At 40.5% G+C, this 17,893-nt stretch overlaps 1 protein-coding gene across 1 annotated transcript in view; it reads right to left on the reverse strand.

The window, feature by feature from the left end:
- Positions 1-17,530, reverse strand: part of CALY (calcyon neuron specific vesicular protein) — a 113,581-nt gene extending 96,051 nt beyond the window's left edge. The window contains exon 1 of the mRNA XM_020994462.1: positions 17,422-17,530. The gene's annotated coding sequence lies outside the window, so the exon portion shown is untranslated. The remainder of the gene's footprint in view (positions 1-17,421) is intronic.
- Between the last annotated feature and the right edge of the window lie 363 nt (positions 17,531-17,893).

Genomic DNA, 17,893 nt, shown 5'->3' on the forward strand with positions numbered 1-17,893 from the left:
ACTGATAGCACACCTTCCAATTAATTCATATTTATTTTGTAGATATTTCATACACATTAATCACATATATGTTGTCTCCCCCCTGATACGATCTAAGCTCCCTGAGAGTAGAGACTTTCATTTTTTTGTATTTGTATTCCCAGCACCCAGCACAACACCAGGCACCGGTACAGTAAGTTCTTAATAAATACTTGTTGGTTGATTAATATATGGTGATAACTTTTATTCTACCACCTAACCGGATTTCCTGGATTGGACAAACCTAGTTGAATTTATAGAGACTCAGCCTTAGACAAGGATGGATCCTTTTGGGCATCAGCAAACTCAGGTAAGCTTCCTTCTCTATTAGGGAAAGGAAGGAAAGGGGAATATGCATTTATGGAGCACCCGTGCTAAGCACTTTACAAATATTATCTCATTTGAATCTCACAACTTGGAAGGTAGGTGCTATTATTATTCCCATTTTACAGATAAAGAAACTAACACTCAATCAGGTTAAGTGACTTGTTTAGGATCACACTGGATTTAAACTCAGATCTTCCTGATTTCTGGCTCAGAGCTTTATACACTGCACCATCTAGCTGCCTACTGGCGGAGGAAATAATCATATTGATGAAACCATTGGTCTGGATTCCAGACTCTGGAAGTTTTGGGATACTGAATAACTGTTACGTACAAGGGGCTGTGTTAGCTGTCCACTAGAGGCAATTAGCTCCACCTGTTCTGGCTTGTTCAGGTGATGCCTCACTATTGCTAGGCAGCCTTGATTACTTTATAAGGAATAAAAGAGCAGAGGAAGAAGGAAGTAGTGTCTCTTGGGATGAGTACCTAGTGAGTGGCATAATCTCACTCTTTTGAACTGTGTGATGAACGGTTGTGGTGGTTGTGGTGGTGAGGGGGGAGGAAATAATTCACATGTATGATCTTTCCAGATTGACTCAACCTCTCAGCCTAATTGATCGACTTTCTGTTCCCTGTACATAATATTCTATCTCCCATTTGTTACCTCCCTGGGAAGGTACCTTCCATTTATTTATATAATTTGTGTACATGTTTTCCCTGATCAACTGTTAGGGTTAGGGTCCACTTTGCATCAGCTGCTTTGCCTGGTTTTAGCTCCATGGAATAAGACACCCTTCCCAGAATAAGTGCAACACTTCTAATCTCATCACCCTACTATTAACTCAAGCCTGATTGACATCACCTCCCTCGGTTCTCCTCTCTCCCCTGACTGAAGGATTGGAGGATGGAGTAATAAACCCTTCTCAGTGTCTTTCTCTATAGAAGGAAGAAACTGGACTCTTGGCTCCCTCCACTTTGCATCTACTATCCTGCCTAGTTTCAGCATCACAGAACAAGCTGTCTCTGGTGCTAGGTACCCATTCCTATCCCTTCTCATAGATTGTAAGCTACCTGTGGTCCGGGACTTTTTCTTTATATTAATTATGTCCCCAGTGCTTAGCACAGTGCCTGGTCCATAGTAAGTGCTTAATAAATATTTATCAGATTGGATTGGATTAGAACTGAAAGCTCCTATTGGAGCTACAAGCTCTTTCAGCTTTTTCCTTGTATCCTCAGGGACTAGCATGGTGCCTAGAATGCAGGAGGGACTTAATACATGCTTGTTTATTGACTGGCCACTTCAGACAAATCACTTCACCTTTTGGTCTCCCTGGTCTGTCAAATGAAAAGATTGGGGGCAGCTAGGTGGCACAGTGGATAGAGCACCAGCCCTGGATTCAGGAGGACCTGAGTTCAAATCCGGCCTCAGACACATAACACTTACTATCTGTGTGACCCTGGGCAAGTCACTTAACCCCATTGCCTAACCAAAAAAAAAAAATGAAAGGATTGGTATTAAAATCTCTAAGGTCTCTGTAAACTTGAAAATGACTGGAGGATTCTGATTCTTGAGTAAGCTTCTCCAATTATGTGATTGCATCATCAGCAATGCAAACCTACAGTCTCTAATTAAATTTGGATTCTAAGTTATACGTCAGAGCTAGAAGGGACTTTTAGAGTTAGTCAAAGTTCCTCTTTTGTAGATTAAAAAAAAAAACAAAAACAACAAACCCAGAGCTAAAGTAGCTTGCTTCTAGAGTAAATACATATTCCTCGGTTTGATATTTAAAGCCTTTTACAATCTGACTCAAGCCTGCTTTTTCAGACATTTCCCATTACTCCCCTTCCCATATTTTGTGTTTCAGCCTTTATGTTCTATTTGCCATTTCCCAAGCCCAGGATTCCATTTCCCTCCTCTAAGCCTTTGCCTAGGCTGTGCCTTCATGCCTGGAATGTACTTTCTTCTCACCTCTATCTCATCAAAAGGTGCTACTGTTAACATGTTGTTTCTCTTAGTAGAATGTAAGCTCCCTGAGGGTATGAACTTTTTTGGTTTTGTGTTCATTCCCAGTGCCCAGTGAGTGACCTGCACGTAGCAGGTGCTTTTAAAATGCTTGTTGGATTGAATTCCCAAGTAGCAGGGAACTTACTGGCATTTAACAAGGGGAAGTTCTGCCTTTCCCACTGGGGATTTGATTAATGCCTGGGCCATTAGGGTCAGGGAAGCAAGTCAAGCTCTAGGAGTCCTAGGTTAAAAGCTGAAGGACATGCCCAACTGAATAAAGGTAACAAGTTACCATAACCTCAGGATAGTTGTCCTGATCCTTTCTTTCTAATTACCTGACTTCCTATCTTGCAAATATATTACTTTTTAAAAGTTAGTATTTATTTAATTTTAAATTTTTGGAATAAAGCAAGCACTTCCATAACACAGCATAATAAAAAAGGTGATTGCACATGAAATTGCAAATCAGTTATGTACAACTTGCTATTCTTTTAAAATATATAATAACGTTACCATGTAAATTTCTTTTTTCCCTTTTTTCTTCTCCCCACTGCCTTAGAGATGGCTACCATTAGACACAAATATGTATGTGTGTGTGTGTATATATATGCACATATACTTATATACACATATATGTATATATATATATGTTTGTAAAATCATTTTATACATCTTTTTCTCAGTTCTTTCTCTGGCTATAGATGCCCTTTGTAGTTAATTTAGATATTTATAATAATCAAATTGACTGATCCACTCAAAGTTGGTCTTAAAATAGTATTGCTGTTACTGTATACAATGTTCTCTTGGTCCTGCTCACTTCACATCTGGCCCTCTGGGATTCTTTAGGGTGACCTACTTCCTACTTCTTCATTATAAATGAGCCCTAACTCCTATTTTTCCCCTCAACCCATTAGTTGCCACCCAGCCTCAGTTGCTGATCATCAGTAACACAATGGAAGATTCTTGTTATCCTCAAGGGAGACCAGGCTAGACTGGACAGGTTCAAGTTCAGTCAGTATTTAGGATAAGGGTCATTTTCATCCAAGCCCAAGGATTTGCTTAGGGTAAATAAATAAATAAAATTCTCCTTCTTTATATTTTGAGACACCTCAGAATCCATGAAGTTGTTAAGAACTGGACTCTCAGTCCGCAGTATGTGTTAAATATTCTTTGGGAGAAGTCTTTCTGGAGCCATTGTCCCTTAGTGAGAAGGCAGCAACAGTATTACCAATGGGACCTTCTAACTTGGATAGACACAATCTAAAATCATTCCATTATTTAGAAGTAATAAGAAACTAAAATAGACTACCCTAGAACATTTGCTATCCAAAGAATTCTGGAGTTTCCTATTCTATACCAGGCAAACTAACTGCAGAATGAAAGCCAGGAAGCTCCTTTGTACGATTAGATGGGATATTAAAACAGTAATGCCATCAATAAAGCTCCTGGGGAGGGACTTGTACACAAGCATTTCAGGATTTTTGTCAGAGAAACACTCATTCCAATATGGCAGAGATAGATGCAGAGCAGCCCAGTTAGAATAAGACTTTTAAAGTCCCATCGTTCTGACAACGTATCTCGATGATGATTGTGGTCTCTTTCCTTAAACAACAGCCTCAGCATCAGCAGCAGCAATAATAACAAAGGCTAGCCTACCTGTCTAATTCACTCTCTACTCTGTGACAAATAAGCATTTCAGGAATGGTGGCATCAGAGGCCCAGGAAACTGAAACCCAGAGAGAAGAAGTCACTAATTCAAGGCCACACAATTTAAAGCTAGAAGTGAGGAAAGCAACCTAGATACTAAAATTCTAGTTTAGCATACAGCTCACTTAGGGTTTCCCAAAAGTCTTAGTGCAGCCTAATACTTTGAATAACTGTAATAATTTGAAAATGCGCCAAGACTTTTGGGACATCCTGTCTATCTCTGCACAAATCTGGCTTCTCCCACATTCTGCTTTGGAATCCGGAGTCTCCAAAGCTCACCTGTGCCACTTTATAGGTGGAATAGGATTCCTAGTTTATAAGAATGCCATGTGAAGGGCTTTCACCATCATGCCTCCTGCTACCATCAGAAACCTCAATCTCAGGCCACTAGCCAGACCTTTCCCCTAATTTCCTTAGTAGATCTCAGTAGCAGCAGTACAGCAAGACTTTGCAATGAATGTATTACAACCAAAAGCTAACAGTGCAAGACTTTTCAGTGAATAAATGAATAAACTAATGAATATAAAAAGCATTTAGTTAGCACTCACTATGTCCTAAATGCTATGCTAAGTGATGGAGTTACAAATACAAAAGTGAGACTGTCCCTGGAGCTTACATTCTAATGGAGAAAACATTTTACTGGAGGGGTAGCCAGGGAAGACAGTTTTAGTTTGGGAAGCCAAAAAAATGAATACATGTCAAAGATCACTAAGTTCAAGATTCCAATTAGGCTTGGTAAATCAAAGCACAATTACTAAAAAGATTTTCTAAAAAGACTCTTATGGGGGAAGATTTTCAATACAAATTCCAATTCAGTCCTTGTTCAGTAATTTTTTCTCAGGCAAGTGCTACACTTTGTGACCCCATTTGGAGTTTTCTTGGCAAAGAGACTGGAGTGGTTTGTCATTTCCTTCTCCAGCTCATTTTACAGATGAGGAAACTGAGGCAAAAATGGTTAAGGGACTTGCCCAGGGTCACACAGCTGAGGTTGGATTTGAACTCAGGAAGAAGAATCTTCCTGACTGCAGGCCTAGCACTCTATCCACTATGCCATCTAGCTATCCATATAAATTTCATACAGGCATGCAAATTATACTATCAGAGTATTACCAACCTCATTTAGGTTAGGAGAAAAATTTGGGCCCTGGATTTTCTCAACTAAGTCCAATTCCTTTCTTGGCCCCAAATCTTCTCTCTGGCTCTCAGAGTTTGAATTCTTCCCTTGGATCTATTCTGTTTTCCCATTATTTCAATCTCTACAAAAAGCAACATGGCCACTGCCTCACCCCCAAGGCTACCCTTTTTCTTATTGTTCAGTTGCACAAATAAGCCAAAGATCTTTTTTCTTACCTACCTCCATGACACAAATGCAGATATTTCCCTTTACATGAAATGTATCAGGGTTGACATCTTGTCTAATAAATACCCAAGGATGGCCATATATAATGGAAAGATTTTCATTCTTCATTTACTCACTCATTCATTGAGCATCTTTTATGTGAAAGGTGCTGTCCTAGGTGCTGCTAGAAATATAAAATCTGTTCATAGCATTTAAAGCTATACAGGACTGAAGAGGAGATCTAGTCTACCCACTTTCCCAAGGTTAGAGAAACCAAGTGCCAGAGAGAGCAAGGAACTGCTCAAAGATTATATAAACAGAGCCAGAAATTGAAACTATGTCTTCTAATCCAAGATCTATTGTTCTTCCTACCACATCATAAATCCCGTGCCTTCAGCCCAACATAAACAAAAAGAACAGGCAGAATTGGATAATTTCTATAGAAAGAGCACTGACTTTGGAGTAAGAGGCCCTATGTTCAAATCTCACCTCTTCTTGTTATCTGTGTGATTTTTGTACAAGTAACTTCCCTTCTCTTGGCTTTAATTTCCCCATCTATAAAATTAAGGGTGTTTGACTAGGTGGTCTCTAAGTTTCTTTCCAGCTCTACATCTATGATCTTATGGCTACTTAATAACAGCAAAAGTGCTGCTTTGTTTTCTCTAAGCTTGCCTCACCCTTCTTCCCACTTTCAGAGATACACTAAAGGGTTTATGTTTTATCTCAGTTTTGCTACTGCACCTGAGAATGGAAAATCAAGACTTTGCCATTTCCCCCAGCCACCTAGGGAAGAGTGTAGGAATTAGAGTCAGTGGGTCATTCATCCACTAACCTTCCAACCTTCTGTTGCTGTATAGCAATACCCCTCTATATTCCCCTAAACCTTTCTGGAAAGTCAGGGTATACTGGGACTTCTGAATGAGGGACTGAAGACTTCCTGATGATAAAGTATGTCTCCTCCCTATCAACAAAGAGGTGATGGACGATAGGTGAAGAATAGAGCTTACATTTTTAGACATGGTCAATGGGTTAATTTATTTTGCTTGGCTATATTTGTTGTAAATGAGGGTTCTATTGGTAAGTCTAAGAAGTGACAGTGATATGAAAAAGCATCAATAAAACTTTAAAAAGTTAGGATCACAAACAGAAATAAACTTATAGCTAAAACATGAGGAGCTAGATATGCAGTATTGCCTGGGTGAGTCTGTACTGAGAAGAATTCTGCACTCCCTTACTTCTAGCTCCAAGGTAAATGTTCTCCTTCTGGAAGAGTCAGATACTTCAGGAAATAAAACATTTAGAGTTGAGATTTCTGATAGCTAAGATTCTGACCTAGTTGTTTTAGACAAGAGAAGCATAAATAACCCATCAGGCACACCAAAGTGACATAAATAATATGACAGGCCTGATGGAAAATTGAAAACAACAGCATTATTGTCAGGGTGTCTGTGTCCCGATCCTGCCATCAAGGCCATCATCAAAGCTCAGAAGTGATTTATCTTCTGTCTCTTTGATAGAATGGTGTTTTTGTGCTGGTCCAGATTCTGAAGCAGATTTACACCTTTCTCAGAATAAATAGGCATACTTTATCTATCCCCATGATATCGAAGGCTGTGGACAACCTAATTAGCCTTGTGTTTAATTTCCTGTAATTGAAAGACAACTCATCTCTTTCTCCATTGGTCAGGGTGGGATCCAATACTTAATTACTAAATCGTAAAAGGAATGAGGAGTTGTTTAGTAAAAGGAGATTCTCCTTGAGGTTTGGGAGGAAGGGATAAGGCTTAGGGCAAAGAAATTTCCCTCTTCTGAGAGACAGAAATTGTAGAATGAGCCCTCAGGCCTCCAGGAACAGCAAATGTCAATGGCCTGGGACTTTGGACCAGAATGCTCTTTCCTCGAGTAACAGCCTTTGCATTTCTCTTTAGGATGGGATATACAAAAAAGTATGAGAGATGTCCTAAAGGTTTCCCAGCAATGACCTTTATATAGAAGAAAAAGACCTTGACCTTCAAAGTGGTACTCTAGGGTTAACTTGATTAGGAAGCCTAAAGCCAAGTAGTATGGGCTGTGTCAATTTCTTGGGAGTTTGGGAGATAGATCTCAGGAAAATATTGACATTTGAGCCAGAAGCCTGCCCCTGTCTATATCTCCATCTCACTAAGAAGTTCTTTCTTCCCTTATTTGGTAAGGCAACTTTGTTCACCCACTCACACCTCAATAACCATTCAGAATCACATGCTAAATTAGAAGGCAACCTGTCAATGCCAGCAGGAGGCACAGTGTAATATATTAGAAGGAACATTGGACTTAAAATCCAGAGAGATTGGGTTTGAATCTGGGTCCAACAATTATTAACTGTGTGGTCCTAGGTAAGTCACTTACCTCTCTAAACCTCAGTTTCTTGAGCTATATAAAATGGGAATAATAATAATACTTGCATTATTCATGTCAAAAGATTGTTGTGGGGAGAGAAAATGCTTTCTAAACCTTAACGGACCTTATCAATGTCAGCTTGTATAATGACAGTCCCAGGGAGATTGTCCAACCTGGCCATCATTCCCACTCCATGATCATCACAGGGGGCAGCTAGATGGCTCAGTGGAAAGAGTGAATACGTGGAGTCAGGAAGACCTGAGTTTGAATCCTATCTCAGATATTTACTAGCTCTGTGACCTGGGATAGTCACCTAACCTCTCTGTGCCTGTTTTCTCATCTATAAAATGGGGATAATAATAGTACCTACCTCACAGGGCTGTTGTGAGGATGAAGTGAGTTAACATATGTAAAGAGCTTAGCAATCTTAACTTTACAGCACAACGTAAATGATGATAATCATGCAATACCTTACTAAAATGACTGTGATGTCCCACAGTGTCTAGGACTGGCAAAGGTTTAAGATAGAGTGGACACTAGTACTAGCCAAGGTAATCAGTCCCTGGGGTACAGCCCAGAGTGGGGCACAGAGGAGAAAACCTTTGAGAGGATTTTTAAAAGTCCATGTATTTTTCAGACCAGAACACTCCACTGTCCATGACCTGGAAGTACTTCTTTTGTATTAAGTCAAGTCACTTGTTACAAGCAGTCTTAGCACCCGTAGAAAGCCTTTTCTAAATCCTTTTCATTCTGTTGATTGTTTCCAATTTATCCTGTATGTGGCTTGTTCATATGCAGTTGTTTGCAAATTGTCTCCTTAGACTGGGAGCTCCTTGAGGCAGGGACAATCTTTTATCTTTTTTTTTTCCTTTTGTATCTCCAGAACTTAGCACAGTGCTTGGCATGTGGTAGGCACTTAATAAATGCTTATTGGCTGAGTAACATTCCACTCATACAGTGAAGACTATATTTTTACCCCTCCTCTGTGTGGAGGGAAACACAAGGATTCCATTTTTATAGGATAATAGATTAGTAGAAGTAGTAGTAGTAGTAGTAGTAGTAGTAGTAGTAGTAGTAGTAGTAGTAGTTAGTAATAGTTAGTATTTATATAATACATTAAGATTTGCAAAGCACTTTCCAAATATCTCATTTTGTTCTCATAATAACCTGGAAGATAGATGTTACTATTATCTCATTTTATAGGTGAGGAAACTGAGGCAAACAGAAGTTTAATGATTTACACACAGTCTAGAGCTAGAAAGGACCTCAAAAGCCATTCAGTCCAACTTCTTTCTCTTATAGATCAGGAAATGGAAGTCCAGAGAAGTGAAAGGATGCCCCAAACCCCATGGGTGGTATCAGAAGTGGGATTTGAACCCAAGACCCCTGAATAGAGGGCTAGTGCTCTTTGGGCGCGAGCACACACACACACACACACACACACACACACACACACACTCACATACTCACATATGCCTTGGTCTGGCTTTGGGCTGAGGGGGTGATTTCTTTGAAGGTTCAATGTTAACACTCCATTCTCTGAATTCCTATACTATCTCCTTCTTGAAACATACCCTTTAGTACAATTAGCTTTTATGTCTCTTCTCTTCATCTCCAATGGTTTAATGAGTATCAGCCTTGTCTTCCCAATCTGAGAGAATGCTAGTGGGGCAGAGCCAGTGTCTTCTGCTGTAGTCACACAACATATCTAGAACACAGCATCTGATACCATTGTGTTTTCATTGTTTATCTTTCCACCTTGGGCAAATCACTTGCTGTCTCTGGACACCCCTTCCTCTACTCATGTGCCACCCTCTATGGGAAGCACTTCTGATCCCCTTACCTGTCAGTGCTTTCTCCTCCTTATGTATGCTGGTATCTATTTACAAGTACAATCTCCCTAATAGAATGTAAGCCATGTAAGGGCAGGAACTGCTTTTATCTTTCCTTTCTATTCCCTGCATCTAGCACAGCAGGTGCTTAATAAAATTCTTGTTAGATTAGATTGGATTAGACTGGATTGGATCAGAAATAGCAAAACAAGGATTCCAACCCAAGTCTTCTGATCCCCAAACCAAGGATCTTTCCTTAATACCATGCATGTCATGTCATTATAGCAAAACATTAATACATCACTAATTGTTGCATGTTTTAAATCACTCACTAGTGAATATTTGAAGAAGAATTTGTTTTATACATTGACCACTGAAGGATAGGAAATAATATGTTTAATAATGAAACACACCTTCTACATGAAGCCTAAGGATCAGGCTAGTTCCCTCTGTTAATTATCTCTCATTTATCACGTCTTTAGCTTGTTCGTACATAATTGTTTGTGTGTTGTCTCCCTCATTAGATTGTGCTTCTGAAGAGCAGGGACTGTCTTGTGCCTTTCTTTGTATCCCCAGTGCTTTAGCACAGTGCCTGGCACATAGCAGGCACTTAATAAATGCTCATTGACTGACTGACATATTTCACTCATTCAGTGAGGACTATATTACCACTCTCCATCCCTTTCTTTACAGCATTAGGGAAAAGGAAGCAATTTGGGACACTGTGGAAGCTGGAGTCTGGTTCCATGGTTAGTGTCAGACTGATTTCACACCTCCAGGTGGAGACATACGATTAGCTGATTCTGTTCAAGGTCGTTGGGCAAACCATTTATTTCAGAGTTAGCCAAGGAGGTCAGTCTACTCAAAATAGCAAGAAGAGTAAAGGGATAGCTGGCTGGTACAGACCAATACAATTGAGGGTCTGGTAATAATAGATGGTTGGTTGGTTGTCTTTCATTCTCGAAGAGAACCAAAATGACATCACTATGCTAGAGTCGAGTTGCAGTGTGCCCAACTGTGGGTGATCAGACCAATATGAGCTCGGAATATTCTATCACAGGTCGGGCACAAATAGTGCCTGTGAACATTCGGGGTAGATTCTTTAAATTTGCGCATCTTGCATTTCTCTTGAGCTGTTTCAATTCTGCTTTGCTCATAGAGCACAGCACCTTCTCTGATGAGGGCACACCATGCTGGGCAGTCTTGTGTCAGTGTCCCCCATGTCACACAATCAATTCCAAAGTTCCTAATTGGTCCTCTTTGCAAACACAGGATAAAAAACTACACGGTATTTTAAAAACTGGATTTGGAATTTCTTTATTACAGGGAGCTTCCAGTTAGGAAACTCCCTCTCCCAGCCAATCAGTTATTAAACATTTATTAAGTGCCAAATGTATACCAAGGCAGGTTAGCACTTTTCTGTTACCTACAGTCTTAGAGAGAATTGCCTGGGGACATGGGAGGCTAAATGTCTTGCCCAGGGTCATTAAGAAAGTGAGTATCAGAGGCTGCATTTGAACCCAGTTCTTCCTGACTCCAAAGCAAGCTGTCTATCTACTGAGTCCATTCTGAATCCAGTCCATTACACAGGCAATAATGGTGCATAGGGAAGTTCTTGATCTTATTTGCCTTTTGACATGCCCACAGCCCATTGTCCAGTGCCCTCATGCTGCCCAATCTGCCCAGGGTACCCTGTTTTAGCAAATTGAGAGTCCTTAATCTATACTCAGTACCTGGGACCTTCCCTCTTCTCTTCCTGTACCTTCAAAACATACCGGTTTTGTGACACAACCTCTAAGGGCATTACAATGAATTAGAATGAATGCCAGACTTCAGCTGGGTGGAAGACTTATGTTCTAAGTCTCTCTTCTGCCACTAAATAGCTGTGCCATTTTAAGTAAGTCGCAGCTTATTTTGGCCTGAGTTTTATAAACTGCTGGGATTGGCCTAAGCAGCCTCCAAGGTTCCTTCCAGCTGTAACATTCCAATGAAAGTCAGGCAACAAGGTGTAGTGGAAAGATCACCAGTCATCGAGTCAGAAGACCTGCACTGTAATGTTGGCTCTAATTTTCACTGCCCGTAGGGCCCTGGACAAATCACAGAATCATAGAAGCTTAGTGTTTGAAGGGGCAGAAGAAACTGCCGAGTTCAATTTAAACCTGAACAAAATCCTTTCTGTAACATCCTCAGAAATGGTTATCCTGCTTCTGCTAGAAGGTGCTCTCTGGGGGTGGGGGTAATCTTGTACTTCCCAAGATAACCCATTCCACTCTTGGACAGCAAAAACTTCCAGGAACTTCCCCATTACTTCAAGCTTAAAGCTGTCCCTCTGTTACTTTTACTCACTGGTTCTAGTTCTACCTAACGGAACCAAGTAGAAAAATTCCCATCTGTCTTCTGTCATTAGAGTGAAGGGCCAAGATCAGGAGGGGATTTTAAAAAAAGTATTTTTATTTGTTTTGTCAAGAACAAGAGTCAGGCTCCAGAAGCAGCCTTTGCCAAGATAAAATGAGAATGGAAAGTAGCCCCTAGTTTTATGAGTAATAATACCCTCATCAGCAGTTCCAGGGACCATTACCTCTGCTCTGTGCTAGGTATCCCAAGAAAGGAGAAGGCGATCCAACTGTTTGGGCTAGAACTCATGCACATGAAAGTTAATTTCTCTCATTGGTTGAGAGGTTGTGAATAAAAACCCTTTGTAAACTTTAAAGCACTATAGAAATGTAAGTTATCCTAGGAAATACATTCACCGTCTCTGAATGTAAAGGAACAAAGGGTGAGGAGGTGTTAGCTAGAGGGGCAGGAGCAGAAGAGAGGAAGAATCCATGTGGCTTCTTAAGCAAGCATTGGCAAATCCAGTTCTAGACGCTGTTCTTTATCACTGCTCCTCTCCCTGTTAGTGATGGGGATCAGCAATTAATGATGGGGGCTGTTTCTACATCATGGTAACATCTCTGCACAAATCTGACAGCCCCAGGAGGTCCCACACAGAAGACACCCTCACTATACAAGCAATGTACAGGTATTGGCTGAGGACTGATCACTTATCTAACATCGTGGGGATATCACAAGGATGGGAGTCAGGGTAAGGATATAGAAGAAAAAAATGTTTTTCTCAAGGATTCTACAAAATAAGAAGCTACTAACACAAGAAACAACCAGAGCATAATTTAATCTCTCATATAATAAGTACTATAGAAGGTTAGAAAACAGGTATAGAAGAGGGACAATCGGGAAATATTTGAAGGTTCCTGATTCCATGACTGTAGACTCCACAACTGGACTATATTTCAAGCAGCAGAGTGAGTACACACACACACACACACACACACACACACACACACACCCCACAGGGAAATAAAGGAACTCCTCAATCAGCAGTAAGTGTTCTTTTCCATTGGACTTAAAGAATATATAGGAAGGAAGGAAGCAAGGAAGGCAAATAAAGAAGGAATAGAAAAAGAAAGAAAGAAGGAAGGGGAAGCATTTATTAAGCATCTTCTATGTGTCAGGTACTACGCTAAACACTTTATAAATATTATCTCATTTGATGCTTACAACCCTGGAAGACAGAAGCTATTATTATCCCCATTTTTGCAGCTGAGAAAACTGAAACAGATTAAGAGGCTTGCCCAGGGTCACAGAACCAGCAAATGTCTGAGGTCAAATTTGAACTCAGGCTTTCCTGACTCCTCCATTGGACAGTAAAGGCTCTCTTCCATAGGGCAATAAAACAGCTCTTCCATTAGGCAATGACATTGCTTTCACATTGAGAAGTAAAGTCTCTTCCCATGGAGGAATAAAGCTCTTCCCCAAACTGAGCAGCAAAGGCTGGCCCCACTTTGAGTCATAAAAGTTCTCTTCTGTAGTATCCAGGCTTCCTGCTCAGGTGGCCCAGAGTATTCTTGTTTTTGAAGGAGAAGGCTGGGGGAGAAGACTTCTGAGGTTAATTTCCTGCTCAAAGCATATGATCTTATGGTTGACTCTAACAGAAAGAAATCGTCGCGTGTTAGAGTGCAAAGGGCAATGAATCTGGAGTTTCGGAGTTAGGTTCATATCCTGGCTCTGTCGCTATCTGCATGATCCTGGACACATAATTAACTTCTCTGGGCTTCAGTTTCCTCATTCGTAACTGAACTAAATGAACTCTAAGGTCCCTTCTAGGTCTGATCTAAGAGTCTATGATTCTATGTAAGTTTCTTAAATCACCTTGTCTCTTAGATTTCAGTAACCTAATCTGAAATACCTTCCAATTTGGATGCACTAGATCAGAGGACATTTTTCAGTGTCATATCAAAAGATAGAATGATAGCTAAAAACCCAGTGAAGATACTTGCTATGTGTAGGTAATATCTGAGAGTTTGGTGTAATGCAGGTCACCCTGCCCTTAACACACAGACATAGTCACACACACACACACACACACACACACACACATTTACCAGCATGTATATTCTGTTATACATACCTACCCACATAGCTTTGTAAACTTGGACTATTTGGGTATAATGAAAAGAATGATAGACTTGAAGTTAGAATTCCTTGGTTCAAATCCTCTTCTGTCACTATCTGTATACCCATGGGCAAAAAATCCAACCCTTTGAGTCTCAGCTTCCTCAACCATAAAAGTAAGATTAACAATATGTTCAATAATGGCCCCAAATTCTTGCCTCAGTTTACCCATCTGTAAATATCACAGGGTTGTTGTGAGGAAAGTGCTTACTGGAGCATTAAGGTTGACAAACTGTATGGCTCTCTGTAAAGCCCTGTAAACTTCATCCCAAGATCTCAGAACATATCTCATTACTGAAGTCTCATAATTGCATTGTGTAACGGAGATGATCTCTCTATTTTACAAGATAGAAAACCAAAGACAAAGAACTGAGAAGCTGATCCAGAATTCTTGAAAACAAACATAAGGTCTGATTTCTTGGGAAACAAAGCCCATCTCTGGGGCTTTGGAGACAGCCATATGCTTCAGAACAAAATTATAGAAATATTTTTATTCAATTTTTAAAACCTTCTAATAAAGTTGAGGGTTTCTATAACAAGACAAATATATTTAAACCCCTTTCTTTCCTTCCATGGCAATTAGGGATGTTTTTCCTAGTCTCTTACCCCTTCATCAACCCATGAAAGGTCATTTTCTGAGATCCAGCAAAAGCTCTGAGTGGACAGACCTCATCCTTGTTGGTTTCAAAGAAGGAACTGGGTCTGAGGATTTGAGGCAGTGAATCTGTCTCAAGGACCATCAAAAGCCCATGGCCAGCCAAACAGGGGATGATAATTCATGACACTGTTCATTTTCTATCAGTTATTGTGCTACTGCGGGACATTGGATCAGAAATGTCCCTGGGATAGAAAATCCACTTTCTGTCTACTTGGAGCATACCCTAAGTAGCCCACATCTGGAGTGATGGCAATTTCATGGGCACTGAGTAGTATATCCTGGATTAGGCTGCAGTCAGATGACTTCAGCACTGTAAAGGCATCTTTATTCATAGCCTTTCAACCTGAGATTGCAGTTTTCCTTGTCTTATAGAAAATGTCCAGAGAGGTCAGCTGCTTTAAACCTCAAGCTATTCAAAGGCTACAATTTACTTCAGGTGCCTGATCAGAGCTCCTCCATGAACTCCTCCCATTTTAGGGGGCTCTTTCTATCACTGCTCTTCTGTCAGTGAGATGGAGGAAACTGAATTGGAATGGTTTGTAAAGCATGGAAAATGACTGGGAGTAGATACGGGATTTAAAGTGTCTGCCTATTCACTGATCTCAGTCTGAAGTAGCTCCCTCATGACATCCCCATTGCTCAAAAATACAGCATCTTAGCTTCCTCCATCTAGAAAAAATAGGATTTTGATTTTAAAAATCCATTGGACAGGTCTATTTAAGTGGTTCTATTTGGTACATTTTAAAAAAACTGACCCAGGCTGATAATATAGGTTGAAATGAAGGCTCCCTAAAATGAGAGCACCTTGGGCTTGGATGCAGTCATCAGTAATGAAAAGTAATGGTAAAAACATAAGTCATAAGTCAGCTGTGATCAAATGTATGGGAAAGTAAGTCCAAGTAAGGGATGATTACACTGTGATCCCAAGGACAGAAGATATGGTGGAGTCATGGGGAAAATAGATTGAGCATATCACTGAGCATTTTAGATCCTGCTTAATTAAAATTGTCCTTGGAAAAGTGCTTTTGTGTGTCTCTCTGTAGGTTGGCTTCTATAGCAAACAGGACAACATAAACCTCTCTCTTTCTCTTAACACATTGACAAAATTACCAATAGGGAGAATCGCTGACAGACAAAAGGAAAAAAAATCTTGCATTAAAAAATAATCCCACTGAGAGTTGAAAATTTAACTGGACAGAAATGACATTCCAGAAACACTGCTCTGTGCTTGACTAGATGAATGACTGAAGAAGGGACTCTGATGGAGTTTGCCATCACCTTCATTTCCTCCTCTTTGATGGAAAAGGACAACCAAATATTTAAGGGGTTACTTCCTTCTGTTTGTCCAAAGAAGTCACTTTTCTTTTTAGAGACCTAAGCAAACTTTCAATGTGAGCAGTACCCAAGGTAGATGCCTATAGAGGAACTCATTTCCTTCCTCTCCCAGCCCCCTTTCACCATTACTGCTCATCCCCAGGGCCTGGAGCTAGAATTTTTGGTTTGGGAGAACTTCTTCTCACATATATAACAATATATGGGGGTTAGTGGGGCAGGCGATAGGGGGAGGAGTAAAACATTAATAACTGAAAATACCTGAAATCTTTTTAATCATTACATATGTCATTTTCTTTCAAGCAATAATTTTTAAAAAACACAAGCTCTTGCTCACAAATGCATTAACATTACAAGCCTAAACCATTTCTGTATATTGCATGAATAATCCAACCAGCCATCCGTCCAGATGTGCTAAAAGAACAATCAACACCTCATTTCACTTCTCATTGCCTTTATAGATTCTGAATCCCTAAATGAAGAGGTGAAGGGGTAAGAGAGTGTTCCAGTCTACAGTTACAACAGAAAAATAAAATCTCCTATCTTTTGTATGATAACAAGGAACCAAGTGAATTTCCACTAGCCAGAATAGCCATATACCTAACATTTCAACAAACACTACTTTGGAGAAACATGATTCAAAAACATTTTTCCAGCTTGGAATTTTCCCCACTCTTTGTCTCTGAGATCTGCATGGGTGGAGGCTTAGGCACACACACACACACACACACACACACACACACACACACACACTTGCTCAAGTGAAGTTAGATACTTCTCTTCTTAAGTTGATATATCTAAAAGTTGCTATCAGGAAAGGAAAGACAGCTGGACAGAAAGCACATTATCTTCCCCTGGGATTATTTGAAACTCTCTGCCCAAGCCTTTGCCTCCTTGTTGGCTCACTAAGGAGAATCACTGTAGAATCTGAAAGAGCATTGCCTTTTCTTAACAATGCACTAGAGCCGTGACTGGCTGGTTAGACCCGACCTGCAAGGGTACAGTTTGAGCCAAGTGGCAAAGAAGACCACACCAAAGAAACTCCAAAGCCCTCCCTAACCTTCTCCATGTCTCTCACTAAATTGCAATGGAGAGCAAAGATGACACTAAATTTGCGGTGAAATCAGATGGGAACCCAAGATCTCGAAAGGATAGGGTGCAACAAGCCCCATATTTTCATTCATTACTCAGTCTTCTAAATAGAATAATGGAAAGAAGAACCTCATGCCTCACCCAACCAGCCAGCCCCCTCTACACATCTTCCACATTCACTCTCTATCCCACATTCCTGCAAAGGAGAAATGTGGAAATCACTTACACTCTCGCCAAGGCAGCTCTCGAAAAGATGCTGGCTGGAGATGCTGTGTCTGTGTGAGGAGGAGCGGGCAGGCTGAGACTGGTTGCCTAGGTGATGGCTCCCAGCGCTGCGTGAAGAATTAGAGAGCTTCACAGAAAGGGAGGGCCTGTCCCTTTAAATATCAGCTCCTCAGCCGCTGGCTGCTGGCCAGCTCCCCAGTCCAATGCAGGAGCATTTGAAGCTTTTACCAGCAAGCATTTTTTAGTAGAGTGGGCTTGTTTTATTTCTCCACCTGGTTCATTAATGAAAGAACTGCCCCTCTCGCTAGGCTGATGCTGCCTGTAGTTTGGTCCCAGGTCCTAGCTTCAAAGTAGCCAAAAACATCCCTTAATGGTGCTTTTCTCCAACCCTCATTCCAGGCTAAAGATGAATTCTGAATTCCCTGGGATTCTGCACCCATAGCAAAACAAAACAGCAGCAAAGTTAATTTGAG

Source organism: Phascolarctos cinereus, unplaced genomic scaffold (assembly GCF_003287225.1).
Source record: "Phascolarctos cinereus isolate Bilbo 61053 unplaced genomic scaffold, phaCin_HiC Scaffold_3;HRSCAF=262, whole genome shotgun sequence".
Taxonomy (NCBI): Eukaryota; Metazoa; Chordata; class Mammalia; order Diprotodontia; family Phascolarctidae; genus Phascolarctos; species Phascolarctos cinereus.